Here is a 17,286-nt window from a genome sequence, read left to right as displayed (position 1 = left end):
GGATTTTAACAGGGGCTATAAATTCCTTAAATTGTTGGCCCTAGACAGCTTTGCTTTCCCCCTTCTTTTGCCTCATGAGAGTCACCACAGTTTGGAGGACACATGAAATATCTCCAACTCCTGACTCAGCATCTATACCAGCAAAAATGAAAGCCCTTTCCTCAGCCTTGGCCTTCTCCTTGCTTTACCTCAGATATTACATGGAACATCTGAGGTGTCCTTTTTGGAAAGTTTATGGCAGTAGAGTTGCAACTGACTTCTGAGCCTTGAAAATATCTATATCACCTTTTTTACTATACCCTTGGACAGCAAATTACAATATTTAACTGATCTTAAGCCTTCCATGGAAAAAAAGATTTTAAGGGCTTGCACAGAGGAATCTTGACAACCATCTACCCCTTCTTCCAGAGTACCTTTTGTGTCATGTTGACCATATAGACCAGTATTGATTTAAAAAGCTGTTTTCCTTTCCTCAGGAGTACAATGGGTTTTGGTTTTTTGCTACAGTTTTGTTGACAACCACAGCACTGCAGGTGTTGACCAAAGTCTCTGACAGCTAATTGAGATTTTTTTTATTAGCATGTTTTGGATTGTATGCTTCAGTTCTTTTTTACTGGCAATTTATGAAGTTAATTAAACAACTCTGAACGCAATTAAAAATTCTAACTTGGCAACCTATTAATTGATATTAGCTTGTACATCCCACACAATATTTGTAAAATGCCTATTTATTTGTCAGCTGCAGGGAAGTTAGAGTGCTTTGTCAGATGATAGTTTAATAAACTTTAAGAAAAATTGCTGTTCAAATCAGTCATGTTTTGGTTTGCTTTTTTAATACAGTGCCATTTATCTTTCTCAACAAAAATTTTCCTGTGAAGGTTTGAAACACAAATCAATTTTAAAAAATAGTACAAGAGTGGCTTCAGAAAGATCTAATTTAAGCTGGGATATGAGATTTAATTACATACATACACACAAGAACTATACAGAAGGAAAAGCTTGTTTTTATAAGATACCTGGTTTTCTGCCTTCTCAAGTTTCTTTATGCTCATCAATTAGGTATGTGATTCAGCTCTGGGACAAAAAATATTCCCTCCTTCACAAGCATAAATGATTTGTCAGAGTACACACCACTGCTGTTGGGAAAAAAAGGAAAAGGAAAAGAAAAGGAAAAGGAAAAGGAAAGGGAAAAGGAAAAGGAAAAGGAAAAGGAAAAGGAAAAGGAAAAGGAAAAGGAAAAGGAAAAGGAAAAGGAAAAGGAAAAGGAAAAGGAAAAGGAAAAGGAAAAGGGAGAGAGAAATTGAAAGAGAAAGAAAGAGAGAGAGAGAAAGAAAAAGTGAGAAAAAGAAAAAGTGAGAGTGGAGAGAAAGAACATAAAAAAAGAGAGAAAGAACATGGGAAGGGAAGGGAAGGGAAGGGAAGGGAAGGGAAGGGAAGGGAAGGGAAGGGAAGGGAAGGGAAGGGAAGGGAAGGGAAGGGAAGGGAAGGGAAGGGAAGGGAAGGGAAGGGAAGGGAAGGGAAGGGAAGGGAAGGGAAGGGAAGGGAAGGGAAGGGAAGGGAAGGGAAGGGAAAAAGAGAAAAAAGGTATGGCTGCAGGAGTCCCTTAATTTTGTAATTCATCCCCACCAAGATCCTATCTATGCCTTTACCAGCAAAATTAATCTGAAAGAAAGATCATGTATTACTCTTGCTGTCTTTAAATGACCACAGGATTCAACTATCATTCAAAATTACAGAGCATCCTATTGGAAGTACAAAAAAACAATAATTTTTTTGATATCAAAAGAAAGCCCTAAGTTATCGATCTTTTAAACACTGTGTATCTCCTGAAAATAAAAAAGTACTGCATGTTTTTGTGCTGAAAATCAGAATGTGAAGACATAGCTGACAACAGAAGAGTGGCTGCAGTTGTGAGGTCTTATTTCAGCTAATATCACAATCTAACCAAAGCAGAACTATGTGGAACAGACAAATTAGAGAGTTATACTGAGTGCTGATAGCAGGTATTGAGAAAGAAAGAATGTAGTCAAATGACCTCCTTTTAGCACTGCTCCTAGTAAATACAATATTGAACACTGGATAGAAATGAATATGCACACTTTATAGAAATGGCTCCTTTAAGGTTTCACACATGTAAGAACACAGAATTGTGTCTCCACTTTATACTTCATTCCCAAAATAATGCTGTGACTACTACAGGTCAGTTTTTACCCATAGGAATAATTTTGTGGTTTATAATTTCTAGTTGATGGCCAAGGTACATACTGAGAAAAGCCCCTTGGGCAGTCTGTTACCTCCAGATGACATGGAAAATACACACAGAATGTTCATACTCAGCATTTTTTGGCAAAGTCATTTAATTCTTCAGTTCCAATGTCTTCATAATGTAGTTTCTTTTCCTTCTTTCTAGTTTTATTTGGGGAGTAAAAATATGCTTGCAAGATTAATATCACAGCATTAAATTCTTATTTCCAAAAGAAGCTGGAGTTTATTGCTAAAGTTGGCCTATCCTTTATTTGAGTCATTTTGAAAATTCAGTTTAATCCAGCCAGGTTCATATAAAGTTCCTTCAGTGTATTTACTGATCAAAATCCAAAGTTCTTATCATATCAAAGGCATTTAAACAACAGATTACTCATTTTCCATTTGTTTACTCTGACCCTTTCCACTGCAAATTTTCCTATCATTTATGTATTACCAGATTTTTGCTGGCCAGGCTGTACATATTCTATGTGTGTTTAAACTCTCACATTTCTTAACTCAAAATCCTTGAATTCATAACCTTGGTGTTCGCTTCTTGAAGTTCTCTTAATTAAAGCTGCAAGCTTTAATTTACATTGTGTGTCAGTGGTTTGAGGGCTTTTGTGCCAGGTATACTCATTTCCAGGGAAAGAATACTCATTCTAGATAGTTATACTCATTTCCAGATAGTTACCTATGATGGTAACTATCTTATGTGATAAGATATAGAGATTTCAGATATAGATAAGATATAGAGATTCCAGGTCCTCTCCCCCCCTGAAAGATTCACAGAAAAGTCTCTCCAGAGGGAGAAGCAAAATCCGCTCAGTGTGGTTATTCTTCTGCTGCTTTTCCTTCAGGAGATGGCATCTGCATGGCTGATAAACACCAAGACAGGTGCCCAACCAGCCATTCCTCACAGTCCCTGTCACTCTGCTGCTCCCTTTGAAGCTTCTCATCCTTGCTGCTCTTCTGTCAAATCAGGGACCCCCGACGAAGGGAGGAAGGAATAATGAATCTGACTCCATGTTCTTAGAAGGCTAATTTATTATTTTATGATCTATATTACATTAAAGAATACTAAACTATAACTATACTAAACTATACAAAAGAATACAGAAAGGATACAGACAGAAGGCTGGAAATATACTAATGAAAACCTTGTGAGTCTCTCCAGAGTCCAACACAGCTTGGCACTGATTGGTCATGAAGTCAAAACAATTTACAGCAGAAGCCAATGAAACAATCACCTGTTGGTAAACAATGTCCAAACACATTCTAAAGCAGCAAAACACAGGAGAAGCAAATCAGATAATTATTGTTTTTATTTTTCTCTGAGGCTTCTCAGCTTCTCAGGAGAAAATCCTGGGCGAAGAGATTTTTCAGAAAATATGATAGTGACACTCTTCCTCCAACAAAATAAAGCCACTGAAATCATCCTGACCTCCTGGTTTGATACAGACCTTCAAAGATGGAAATGTCACATGCAAGCTAGGCAATATTCTTTTGAACTGCACTGTAGACACACAAAAAAAAATATTGAACAGCTTGTAAGAACTTGCTTTCCTGCATTTCTTTCCTGGGAAGCAGAATGTCATCCTGTGGTTGACGTTGTACAGACTGGAGAGGGGTAAAATCTGACAAAAGATCGCTGGTAACAACTCCCAGGGAAGAAATCTCATTTTTCAAAAAGATCCAAGAGAGTGGGGAAAATCTCTCAGGCACTGTGCAGCAGCACAGGAACAACAAAGAGCAGCAGAGCAGAAGGTCCTGGGGGGTATCTGTGTATAAAACACTACTATCCCAGAATTGAAACATTTGTGTGATGGTTTAGCCTGTTTCTTCTTAAATGTGCTTGACAATAATGCAGTAGTTCCTCTGCTTCCAAGACAGGACTCTGAGCAACCAGAATGAGATGAAGTTGTCCCAGTTCATTGCAGGGGGTTGGACTAGGTGGTCTTTAAAGCTCCTTTCCAACACAAATTATTCAATTATTTTTTTTCAGGATTCATTCAATTTACTGAAATGGGGTCTTCCATATTTTCCATCAATATCCCACAAAAGGCAGTACCCTCCAATCTTGAAAGACATCATTGACTTAGCTTAATTTAGGTTGCCTCTGGCACAGAACAGGTGATTTCTGTGAAATGAAGCCTCTCTGACAGATGAATGCTCGAAGTGATCCTTTCATTTTTTCTCTGTAGGAGATTTTTGAACTCTTTATGGTTATCACATCTCAGATGCATCTCATAGAGGTTAAATTAAAATCGAAAAGCTCTCCTGATGGTCACAGTTAAAGCCCACACCTTTCAATAGATCGTTTTGTTTGATATGCAAGAAATGTCTTTATTTCAGCCATGACTCATCACTGTTATTTCAATGTAAATTTTAAAAAAAGCAAAAAAGAAAGATGACTTTGTTGCTCAAAATAAGTCTTTCCACCTTCAGTGGCCTCTAGGTTGCACACAGTCATTATTTTATAGCCATCATGCTTTATCCTTGTTTCTCCTAAAATGTTGTGCTTGTGCAAATATCCCTTTCTAGAGCTGGGAGGTGCTGGATGGGCTATAATATCCTTGAGTGGAATTATCTTTTTTAACTTACATGACATTTCAAAAGGCTACTATATTCTATCTATTTTTCAGGCCATGGTGTATCAACAGGTTTTAAACTTGCAATTCCCTATGGACATCATGTCAGTTTGGTCCCAACAGAGAGAATATCCCACAATGTGGGATAATAGCCCACAAATCTTCACTTTCTGCAGAATATAATATGATGGGTATGAAACATGTAGACTCATTAGTACTTTATGAATCCCCATTTTGGTTTATAGTGTGATAAATTCAACCCACCCTTCCTTCCCTCTTACATAAAATAACTTTCTTAAAACTTTTACTGGCCTGTGTGACCAAACGGAAATTGTCATTTTTCTTTATCATTTGTCTCAGTAAAAAGTTTAGAAGTATAAATTATAAAATAAAGAATCCAGATTTTTAATGAGACATTTTATGATATCCAAACATATTCTGCTTTCAGAAAGTTGTTTTACATTTTCAGATTTATGTTTATTACAATAATGTAGCATATTTATAGTCTCATTACTATGCTTATTGTAACATGTAACTTGCCTATATTTCCAATCTTTTATTATTTCCCATTAAAAAGACACTAACAATACAGAGACACAATTCAAAGTTCATTAAAGTTTGGAGCAGATTGATTCAACCCCAAGTCCAAACACTTTCTTGCTATTATTACTCAATTCATGAAGGCTCTATTCTCAGTGTGAATAAATCTAACACCATTTCCCATCTCATTTTATTATTCTTTCTTCATCATTTCCTACTTATTTCCTCTTGATGAAAACAGAAAATGTGCCTCTTTCCCCATCTCTGTGCTGGAAGCAGATTTTACCTTGCTCAAGGTAAGCCATGGTCTTTACCTCCCCATCTCTGCTCCTGCCTGCAACATTTCCTGCAAAGTCTGCACATAAAGAAACCAAAGAGTTCAGTGACTTTCATAGAACTTAATTGCAATGTTTTCATGTGACTTTGACGTCAAATAGTATATAAGCACATTTTCTTTTAACTCCTTCAAAATTGTCATTAGCTATATTCCAAGTGACCTTTTACTAAGTTTGAAAAAGGAAAATAACACTTTGAGCAATTGTAACTTAAATTGTAATTTTATTCAAAGATTAAATCTCTGTGCTGTTTAATTTCTTTCTCAGTAGGCTACAAGATTACATAATTTCTGAAAGGAATAACACTGTGTAGGAAAAGTGGCTGACAAGTGCAGTCACACTCTTCTTCTATGTACAGTAACCAAGAAATAATGTCAGTAATTAAAAATCAGCTTTTGGAGAACACAGAGAAGATCTTATGTTTGACAAACATAGTTAAGTTACAGCAAAACAGCCCAGTTTGATACAGAGAATCTTTATTTTCTTAATCATTTTTATTTCACGCTGAAATCCATAATATATATTATCCTTTATAAGATGGAATACAAATATAAAATTTGTCCTTTTGAATACTTCTCCTTCTGCAGGAGATAAAAACAGGAATAGAAGGCTCTTAACTACCTGAACAGCATTATTGCCATTTGATGATTAATACAAGAGAAATGGCTCAAAGAACCATTAAATTCACACTTAGAATAAAGAAATTGCCAGCAGAAGGGTCAAAGTCCTGGACTGGATCTCAGGATTCAAGACCTGTATGACTTTAGGCAAAGTGAAGCAGGAGATCTCCTGGGGTCTCCATTTTCCACCTGGCAAACTTGGATTTGTCATGCAGCTTTTTGCTGCCCTGTCTGTTAGCCTGACTTATTGAGGTTATTTCTTAAAAGATAAATTCACTGTGTTCCTGAAGTGGACACAGGCCATGCCACGGTCAAATTCCAGCTCATACAAGGATGCAAGGCTCACTTTTTTTCTTTTTTTTTCACCTTTTTTCACTTCCCCTTGTCACACTTTGGCTTTCAGAGGAAAGCAGCATGGCTACATGAAGCCAAACATTATAGTGCAGCCACGTTATTTTATTTATATGGCCAAATCCCATTTTCCTTTTATTTTATATGGCCAAATTCCCATTAATATGATGGCAGAAGCCCAAGGCATTTTTGTCCCCCACTTCAATTGCAGACAGCAATCCATGAAAAGATACAATGAGCTCTGTACTGATACAGCTTGGGAAATAGGTTGATGAAAAAGGGTCAAACTTCTACTCTGGTTTGGATGAAACATGCATTCCTTGGTCCCACATACAACCACTGAATGCACAGATCTATGCTCTCCATGTTGTAATTTGTTCTTGGATTTTCTGTCCATGTGGAATTGCAACTGATTAAAACCTCGACATCCCTAGAAAACAATTTGCAGTCCTATTTCATAGCTATGAGTAGACAAGAAATCCAGAGTTTCTTCCTCTCCAGTGAACTGCCCTGGACAGAGGAATGAGAGCATTAGTCTGTGCTTGTCTGTGCATTCTTCAATGTGCTCATACACAAAAAATGAAGAGCCACATCACCCGTTACTAATAGACTGCCAAACCTCAGAGCAGAGCACAGCCCAGCACTGAGCAGGGGCTCAAAAACCCCAGAGCAGCTTTCACAATGGGGAAGGAGAGGAAACTGAGGAAATAACAATCCTAGAAAGCAGATACAACACAAAGAGATCTATATTAACAGTATTCAATTTTCTTGGTTTGAGCTATTGTCAAGATGTTGTTTCAGAGCTGCGGAATACAGCAGAGAGGACAGAGCCTTTCTTCAGCCATGTCCCTGTGATGGAGAAAAGGGGAGCTAAATTACTCAGTCCAGGAGGGAATAAACAAACTGTTACTGATGGATCCCAGTAGCGAGCGGAAAGCTAATGGAAAGTAGCTCATGCATGCTTTCCAACTGAATGCAATTCCTACAGACACAAATTTTCATCATCTTTTCCACTTAAAATGTATAAAATTGGATGCATGCATTTTACATGTATGTTTGCCTATATATATTTGATGAAGGAACTTAATTTCCTTTCCCTACTGTGGAGTTTTTTTATTTTATCATCTTGCAAGAGAGCAAAGTCTGTCTCATCTGGGCCACTGTACTCTGAGTTACACTGAACACTTTGGAGAGAGGGAGAAAGGAGAAAAAGGCATAAAGCAGTGACAGGACAGACCCCAAGAGAAGTGAGGGGCAGCCTGCAGGAGAGAACAAACCTGTTCAGTTTGAGTCACCTGCCAGCTACTGCCAGAAGATTTGGTGCTGATCCTTCCCCTGCCAATCTCACAGAAAAACAACCCAATAAAACAGAAATTTCTCGTTTTACAGCAGCTGCAGCAAGGCAAGCCTGGAACCTCACCCTGTGACTAAGCTGCTGCGACACCCACCACAAAGGAAAGAACAAAAGCATTTATTAAAAGTGAAAAAAAAAAAAAAGAAGTGGAACTTATCATTTTGGCAGCAAACTATGTGAAAGTTGGCATTGCACAGAACCCTGAGACAGGCACCTCCTTAGCAAAGCAGAAGAGGCTGCAGGAGTTTCTGCAGTGTCCTCTTGATGGGCAAGGGGAAACAAACAGACCTGCAAGAATCAGAGTGGTCAGGAAGGAGATTTATTGTAGTTCCTCCATTTTAACTGTGAAAATGTCCAAAAAACCTGTGATACCTAAATTGATTAATTTATATTCTAAATGAAACAGTGATTTAACAACTGAAGGCTTTTGGTTTTCTTCCCTTGTTAAAAAAGGGAGTTTGGAGATGAAATTCCCACCTTTCTCTGCACATGATTCCAGGTCTAGTTGGGAAAACTTTCAGCAGGGCTTTCAGAGAGGCTGGAAAGGAACCTGTCAGTAACAGAAGATGTCCACAGTGATTTTCCAGTTAAATTACTGGCCACTGTGTATTGTACAGCCCTTTCTTCCAAGTAACATCTAGACAAAAAAGAAATGTCCTTGTCTGCTTAGACTGCTTTTGGGTTGAATATTCCAGTTTAAACTGCCTGTTGAGATAAGGGCTTTTTGCAGCTGCAGGAAATAAATTAGTATCAACAGCATGTCTAGGGATCAATTAATTTTCATCAGTGTCAAAAAAAAAAAAGTACAACTTGAACAAGATCAGCCAGACTGGATTCAGATTGTGGAGGGACTGACAGATTCATTTTAAAAAAATCTCAATTGTGTTGCCAAAACCAAATGAAACAGATTCAGTGGAGGCCAAGACAATATCCATCCATGCTGTATCTGCATTACTGACAGTGGCTGCACATCAGGGATGCATTTGGAAGCATTAGTTCAGAATTTCAGGAAGCACTTTATCCCATTCTCCCATTTGGAATGATTGCCTGGAGTTGCCAAAGGGGAGTGAAATACAGTGTCTGCTGGCACAGGGAAGGAAATTCCTAGTTACAGTCTTCATGAATCTAAAAATGAATCAGGATACTACAGAGAACACAATGGGTCTGCACATACTTCTATAATTTATCTAAAAGATTCCACAAACTGACAAAAAAAGCAGCAGCATCCAAATCTCCTGCTAACATGACAATGATAGCTGACTTCAGGAGAAGCAACACAAAGCAGGGAACTGGCACAGAGAACTTCCACTGTCCACATTTAACACCTGGATCAACATATGGCAGGTGCTGTGATCCAGATAAGTGTACATGAATTTATTATGCAACAGGGGAGCAAAGGGAAGGCATGAGAGTGAGTATATTGATCAAGCCACAGCTAGAGAGTGTTTATAAGAATACCCCCAAGGTTTAATCTCATTTTGCAGATGGCTGGAAGGCCCTAGGTGCCAAACTCTCTGTTTGGGTGATGCTGTCAAGTTTGGTTCATGAACACAAGTGAAACATTTTGCAGTCTTTGGAACAAAGCAAGCAATTTAAATTTGGGTTTCATCCATTGCTTGCTCTCTGCAGTTAGAAATATGTTTCTAACAAATATTTTGGTTTACTCCTTTAGACCTTCACAATTTTAAACTGCGTTTACCTTCATCATTAAAGCTGATGTGTATTCTAAAGCCTCATGGACACCTTGAAGGACCACCAAAATTACAGCAGTGGTTTGATGTTGAACTGCAAATCTCAAATCTCCTACAGATGTGTCAGGAAAAGTATTTAAAAGCAATCTCAAAGCAAAGTCTACACATTAGCACTAATCCAGGTCAAGATCAGGACAGTTAACCACAGGGACAAACTAAGAAAAAATCCTTTTCAGAAAGTCTGCCAGGACTGGAAATACCATCATAATAGTAGAATCTAATTACTCCTATGTACATTTAAATGTCACTCTGGTATTTTTAGACACTCTACAGGAATGTTTCATGGATAAGCTAGTCAGGCAACTCAAGGGGGAGCATCTGGTTTTGTCTCCCTTCCCAGTGGCATTTTTGGCTCGTGTCACAATGTTACTACCAAGGACTATCTCTGTAATAACCACTAAAATGTGTTTATATTCAACATTCTTCAAGGAATGTGAAGGTCAAAAAAAAATCCCCTGCATTAGTGTTTGGCTTCAAAATATCAGTTTAGAAGCAGCCAAAAATGCTAACTGAACATAAAGGAATTATTAGGTGCAGAATAGAAAGAAAAGAGGAAAAGAAAGGAAATAATGACTATATTACTGTGTAAGTCCAAGGTGTCTCAGCACCTTAAATGCTGTGAGCAGCTCTGGCATCCCATCTTAAAAATTGTAGAGCTGGGCAAGAAAAATGAAGGCTGATAAAGGTGACCTACAATCTGAAACAATTTGCATAGAAAGGGAGATGAAAAGGTTAGAGGACTTTTCCGCCTGGAAAACCAATTTCAGAGGAACATAACAGTGAAGTGTATAATCAGTAGAACAGACAGGATGAATAAGAAACTCTAATTCCTTTTTTTTTTTTTTTGTCATAATACCGAAAATAGGTTACATCAAATGAAATCATCATCCAGCATTTTGGAACAACACAAAAGGGAATGTATCTCCCCATACCCTTTAATTAAGCTGTGTAACCTATTACAGAGGGGCAATAGTCATGCAAAAAAGCATCATTCACAAGAATGGGGGAAATCATTAAAGACAATTAAACACAAAGGTAATGCCTCTGGCTGGACATATCCCTGAGCTGCACACAGTTGTAAGCTGCAGAAGGATGCTCAGGAGTGCTATTCCACCTTTGTGCTGGTTTTATACCAGATATCATCCACTGCTGGCCACCAGGACAGCATGGTAGCCAATAGGGTAGCCATGGTTCTTGTGCACTCCCTAAACCCTGCTAGAAATGCCTAGGATTTTAAATTTTTCCTTGTATTATACCCACCACTCATTGCACTAACAGCAAAACCTAAATAGAGCTACAGACCTTAAAAAGTTTAGGAAACCAGGCAAGTATTTACTGCAAACCTGTTGGTATTTATTTTGAGCCAGGAGCAGATTGTACTGTGATTTTCCTGACCTCACTTACAAAAAATGTGCCCATAAAATGTGGATCAACCCGATTGATCAAAAAAAACCCCACTCCCAAAAAACCTCCCTAAACTGTTGGGAAGTCACTGTGTCATGGAGCAGCTCCTGACAGCAGTCCTTGCTGGCCTGATGGATCTGCTGGGCTTACACACAGATTGTTATAAACTCATCTGATTGCTTATAAACTCTTCTGATTGCTTTTAAATTCTTCTGATTGCTTATAAACTCTTCTGGCAGCTGGAGTCTCACTGACATTTTCCTTCCCCAAGAACAGAGGCCAGCCAGCTTTGTGCCTGCTTTGTGCAGTCAGGAATTCCAAAATGAACAGGCATGTACACTTCATTTTCCTTCCAGCTTCATCTCCTGCATTCCATCCTTCTCTCAGGGTGACTGGGTATGGATGCATTACCTGGTATTATGCAAATAGAGTGTCTGTTATAACAAATCTTTCATGTGTGCATCCTCAGGTTGTGGATCAACAGAATGATATAGAAATGGTTTCCCATCACGCATTAAATATATTAAAAGCAGATTAGGAAGATATCTGTGTTTTAGATACAGTTAATCCTATTTTACAGCAGAAAATTAGCAGATATACTCCTCAAGCCCCCTTAGCACTTATTTCTACAACTTTGCTAAATAAAAAAGGAAAATAAATTAGGATATTTTAATGAAAATATGAATTTTCATTTTGCCTGAAGGACAGCTGTTGATAGTTCTTATTTTTAAAAAAATGTAGCTTTATCTCAAAGTTTTATCATCTTTTTTATGGAGGAAATATGACCAATGGAAACTCTTTTACTAACACTAAGGGGAAAAAACAGTGTTTTAAAATGTTACTCTAATACTTTCCTCAATAACCTCATCTCATACATTTCAAAATTAGGAGCCAAAAATAAGAGATGGTTTTCAGACTCTGAGATACCACATTTTCTTCAAGAAAAACATTTAATTTCTCCATCCCTGCCTTATATATAAAGATGATACACTGGCCTTCAGATGGTTTTGTTTCCTTTTAGACAAGGTGAAGCCAAAAAGCTCTCACACATGCAGCACTCAATGAAAGAGGCTCTGATAAAATCCAGAGCCTCTAGGTGCCACTGCATGCAATAACAGCTCAAATAAACACAAAAATAAACCCCAGTGTCCTCACTTTCAGAATATTTATACCTCCATCTACATACACAGCACATTCTTTTACCAAAATGTTTATGCCTGGCAAAGCACCTGAGACAACAGAATAAGAGTGCTACCCAAAGCAGAGATTGCAGCTCCCTGGCATTAGCCCCACTCCATTCCTTTCATTCCAAGCCCTGCAGATTGTCACATTGCACTGCTGCTCTTTATGGCACAGGATCTGGTGGCACCATTTGAATGTGTCTTCCCACATCGTTCCTGGCTGTCTTCCCAGCTCCCAGATGACTCAAGGACTGACAGATGCAGGGCATAACCTTTGTTCCAGAAACTGCTTATGTGCATCTCTGAGGCTGAAAAGGGAGAAAGAAAAAGAAAACACACTCTTTTAAAGTATTACCCTTGATTGTTAAAGTGAGAGTCTAAAAATGATAGGATGAAACAGAGGACAGGGATTTGGAAAGGAAATAAATGAAGACAAGAGTACAAGTCTTAGGTACAGGCAATTGCCTGAGTCAGCAGGACAACAGTCCAACACATGGACAGGGCCATGCTGTTACTTTATTGATGCTTAAATGCAGCATTACCAGCTTTGCCCATATTTCCCTGCTGCTCAGTTTTGTCTGCTTTGCCAGCAAGCCTTGAGCCTGCTGAGATAAACTGGGCCAGAAGAACAAACCAGGGGAAAGTTATCCACAAGATATTGACTGGCTGGGACAGAAGGGGCTTTGCCACGTTCCCCAGAACTTGCTGAGCACCCCACTGTGATCGTGCTCACAGGGGTCTCAGGATGAGGGAAGAGATGAGGATCTGACTCCATGTTTCAGAAGGCTTGATTTATTATTTTATGATACATATTACAATAAAACTATACTAAAAGAATAGAAGAAAGGATTTCATCAGAAGGCTAACTAAGAATAGAATAGGAAGGAATGATAACAAAGATTTGTGGCTTGGACTCTCTGTCCGAGCCAGCTGACTGTGATTGGCTGACTGTGATTAATTAGAAACAACCAACATGAGACCAGTCACAGATCCACCTGTTGCATTCCACAGCACCAGATAATCAATGTTTACATTTTTTTCCTGAGGCCTCTTAGCTTCTCAGGAGGAAAAATCCTAAAAAAAATTTTTCATAAAAGATGTCTGTGACACCCCACCTCCAGATCACAGCATGCAGGTGGTCCTGCCACACACAAAGGATCAGCTGGGAGACAGAAAATTTACATTAATGCTGTCTCCTCCATTCTTAATCTCTGAAAAATAATCTTCCCAATGGGGCTGTGCAGCCAGACTGTCCCCTACCCACAGTGCAGAGGAGCCTGCTATCAAGTAAAACATTCCCAGGATCTATCGGGGAAGCTCCACAGGGATTACTCATAGTCAGGCATGTTAAAAACTTTGTCTCAGTTCCCTCTGTTCTTGCCTCCTTCACTGTGACAAAACTCTTTTACAGCATCACAGAGGACAGATGTCATTGTACATCCCCCTTTCTCTCAGCGACTGCTCTGCTGTAGCAGGGCACAATCCAACCCCACAACCTGTGCTGGGCAGAGCCTTCAAACACATCCCTTGGCTGAAAGCAGCCCAGCAAAGCTCTCCAGCAAATCTCTGGCAGCACCACCCCATTGCCATCAGACCTGTCACTGTGTGGCAGTGACACCACACAAAGCTGCTCCTCAGACTGTGGCAGAGGTTTTACCTGGGGGTACAGCACTGGCCAGCACCAACCACCCCATTGCTCCAGGTGGCATAGACACCAACATCCCCAGCTGCAGGGAGAAACAAACTGAGGCCTGAGTGATGAAATGAACTTTGTTAATGAGGGCAGGATGCAGAAGAGTCCTGTCCTGCTGCACAATAAAAAGAGAAGCCTGAGGAGCCACTGTTATCTGCAGTCCTTGGCTCTCTGGAGACATTAAGCAAAGCTCATGGCCATGCAGCAGATTTGGTATTGCTCAAGTCACTTAGTCAGCTCTAGGCTATGGCCTGGAATTTCAAACCAGCCGTTCCACACCCACCTCATGGCATTGAGTGAAGGTTTGTGACGTCTCAATGAGAATAATTTTCATAATGTGTGTGTGACTGTGGTTTCCCTTTCCTCAGGCAATTTGCTGCTCCTTTGAACTCTGTCTAGGTCAGGGAGAGAGCCTTGTGAGAGACAACTGCTCACTTTGAAAATGCAAAAAGGTTTATTAAACCTTGACAAAAATACAACAAAGGACTATATAAGAAAAAAGCTGCAGCACTGGAAACTGACCCTTGTAGATCCCACATGGCCAGTTCATCTTCAAGATGGATGCTCAGTCTTTTATACCCCTGGGGTTGCATCAGCCAGCCCTGGCCCCTCCCAAAGTCTGTCACTCAGCTCCTCTTTGCCATTTATCAGTGGAGATGCTTTCTTGTCACTGGATTGGAGGTCAGGTGTTGCCATGCTGCCCCCCTGAGCACCCCCAAGTTTTTCCATTCCCCACTGCCCCACGCCAGGGACACCTGTGCAGCTTCTTTGTACTTGTCCTGGACAGCCCAGGCTCTCTGATGGCAACAATACAGGGGGAAAGGGAACTGTGGGGAGAACAGAGGGCGTCTAAACTACAATAACATAACTGTACAGCACTGAAGCTTTTCTTAATATTCACACAATAGTTATCTTTTAATTGCAAGAGCCAATCATCTCATTATCCATCTATAACAGCCTCAATCACAGCCCTTACTCCGTTTATTGCCATATCTCTTACAGGCAGAGAACTCCTACCACACTAATTTTACCAATGTAAAAATAGCACTTTTCCTCTAGGTGTCTCAGAAAAAAAATATAGATATTTTTACTTTAAATTACCCTACAGAACCAAATACATCATCTTCCCCTTCTCTGTTGTCAAAAATGATGCTAGAGTGAAAAAAAAGAAACCCCCCCACCAAAAAAAAAAAAAAAAAAAAAAAAAAAAAGCTACTGGAAGAAGATACAAACAAAGCTGCAATGAAATGCGGTTTTACAGCACGCAGTTCACTCTTTCCAAGCTCTCTCTGCCGGGGCTGGCACCGGGAGGGCCCGGCCGTGCCGTTCCAGCGAGGGGACACGCGGTGGCACTGTGGCCTCTCGCTCCTCCGAGCGCTTCTCCTGGCCAGAACGAGTTGGCTTCTTCCCTTTCCCTCGGCGGGATCACCAAATTTAACCAGAGGGAGGAGGATACGTGTAAAAAAAATTCCTGCTCTTCCTGACTAGCCGGTACTTATACCTTAAAAATAGGTTAGAAATTGTTGTAAAATAGTTGATAATTCTTAAACATGTTAGTTTGGTTTTTATATTGTAAAAGGAGTTAAAAGAGTAGTTATAAGAAATATGGTACTCAATGAACCATAATATACGTAAGCAAAGTGCAGCAACCCCCAGTGAAACGAGCCAGCCTGTAATGGCTGTAATGGGCCAATCCAGTGCCTTAAACCTTGAAGTATCCAAAAAAGAAACCAATCCAAAGGGACAAAAAACAGGATAAAAAGGGGCTTCTGACCCACTGAATCTGTGCCGTTCCCCTGGGACATCTGGGACATCCCCAGCCCCAGCGCCGGCGCTGCTGCATCCCCGACGGGAGCGCTCCTGCTCAGCCTGGGCCCTCTTTGCTTCGGCATTTCTTTTTCTTGTAATAAACCCTGAAATCACTTTAGTACCGGGAGCCTGCTCTCATTTGTAACACTTAGATACAACACCTTCAGCCACAGGATCCAAAACAAAAATGGGAGGAAAACCAAACCTTGAGTGAATGGCAATCCACTTTCTGTGTGGTCCTGGAGATTAACACACACTGTTTCTGGGTGTATTGAAGATGCTGTTCCACATTTAAATGAACACATCAGTGTTCGTACTCACACCCATTTTTTCCTGCAGCTGAAAATCAGCTGTTTCCAGGGCACAAACCCAGATGGTTCCATAAGTCCTAACAGAGAGAGAGAGAGAGAAGGGGAATGGGAAGGAAAAAAGGAGTGAATGAAAGAATCACCACAACTTTCATATAAATATCACTTGCTGATGGAGAAAGGTTTTGTGGTTTTGGCCAAGCACATCTGGTAAGAATAAGAAGTATGTCTTATAAAAAAAGTTAGGTTTCCTGATCTGCTTGACTGCATCGGACACTGGGCTGAAAGCAAATGTTTTTATATGGTGTTTCACATCCCTCCATCAGGACTTGCAGTGTAATTAATTCTCTTTTTCAAAAATTTAATGAGCAAACATGCATCACAAGTTGCAGTCTTTTAGGGATAATCCCAGCTATGTTGTTTCCTCCCTGCAAAAGACACTGCTGAAGTATTTCACTCTCAAAAGACTTGGGGCTTTTATTTTTAATTCAGTCGAGATGGGATATTAATCCAAAATGAATCCACTTCAAGGAATTGATGGGGCAATCAGTTACATGATATTTGTTTATTTCCTTCAGCTAAGAAAAAACTTTAATTCATTTCTATTTCAGATCTTGGCTAAGCATTTTCTGAATTGCTGTGCAGGCAAAATTCTTTCTTTCTCCTCTCTCCCCCTGCCCCCAACTTCCCAGTCAGCACTCCTAGTTAAAAGGAGAGAAATCTATCTCTATTTAAATATTTTAAAGCCCAGAGCAAGCTGCTATTTCTCTTGCCACAGATCTCATGAGCACAAATAAATGCACATACTTGCTAAATAAAGTTAATAACAATCCAACAGAGGTGATGCCACTGTGCCAAGAGCTTGCAAACCACTCTGTGCTGTCAGCAGCATCTGAGGACGTTGCCTGCAAGAGTATTTTCTAAATTTTAAATCCATTTCAGGTGCATTAGTTTGTGTTAAACCAAATTGGTTCTGACTATAAAAACCATCTAGAATTCGTGTTTGCGCTGGAGTTCAGGAATGGAGAAGAGGGCAGGGAAAAGGAGGAGGGGAGGAAATGTTTCACATTTTTTAGACTATTTCTAATCTCCTCACTCATACTGCCTG

The sequence above is a fragment of the Zonotrichia albicollis genome, chromosome 4 (assembly GCF_047830755.1).
Source record: "Zonotrichia albicollis isolate bZonAlb1 chromosome 4, bZonAlb1.hap1, whole genome shotgun sequence".
Taxonomy (NCBI): Eukaryota; Metazoa; Chordata; class Aves; order Passeriformes; family Passerellidae; genus Zonotrichia; species Zonotrichia albicollis.
The sequence above is the reverse complement of the archived record's forward strand: the minus strand, read 5'-3'. Positions refer to the sequence as shown.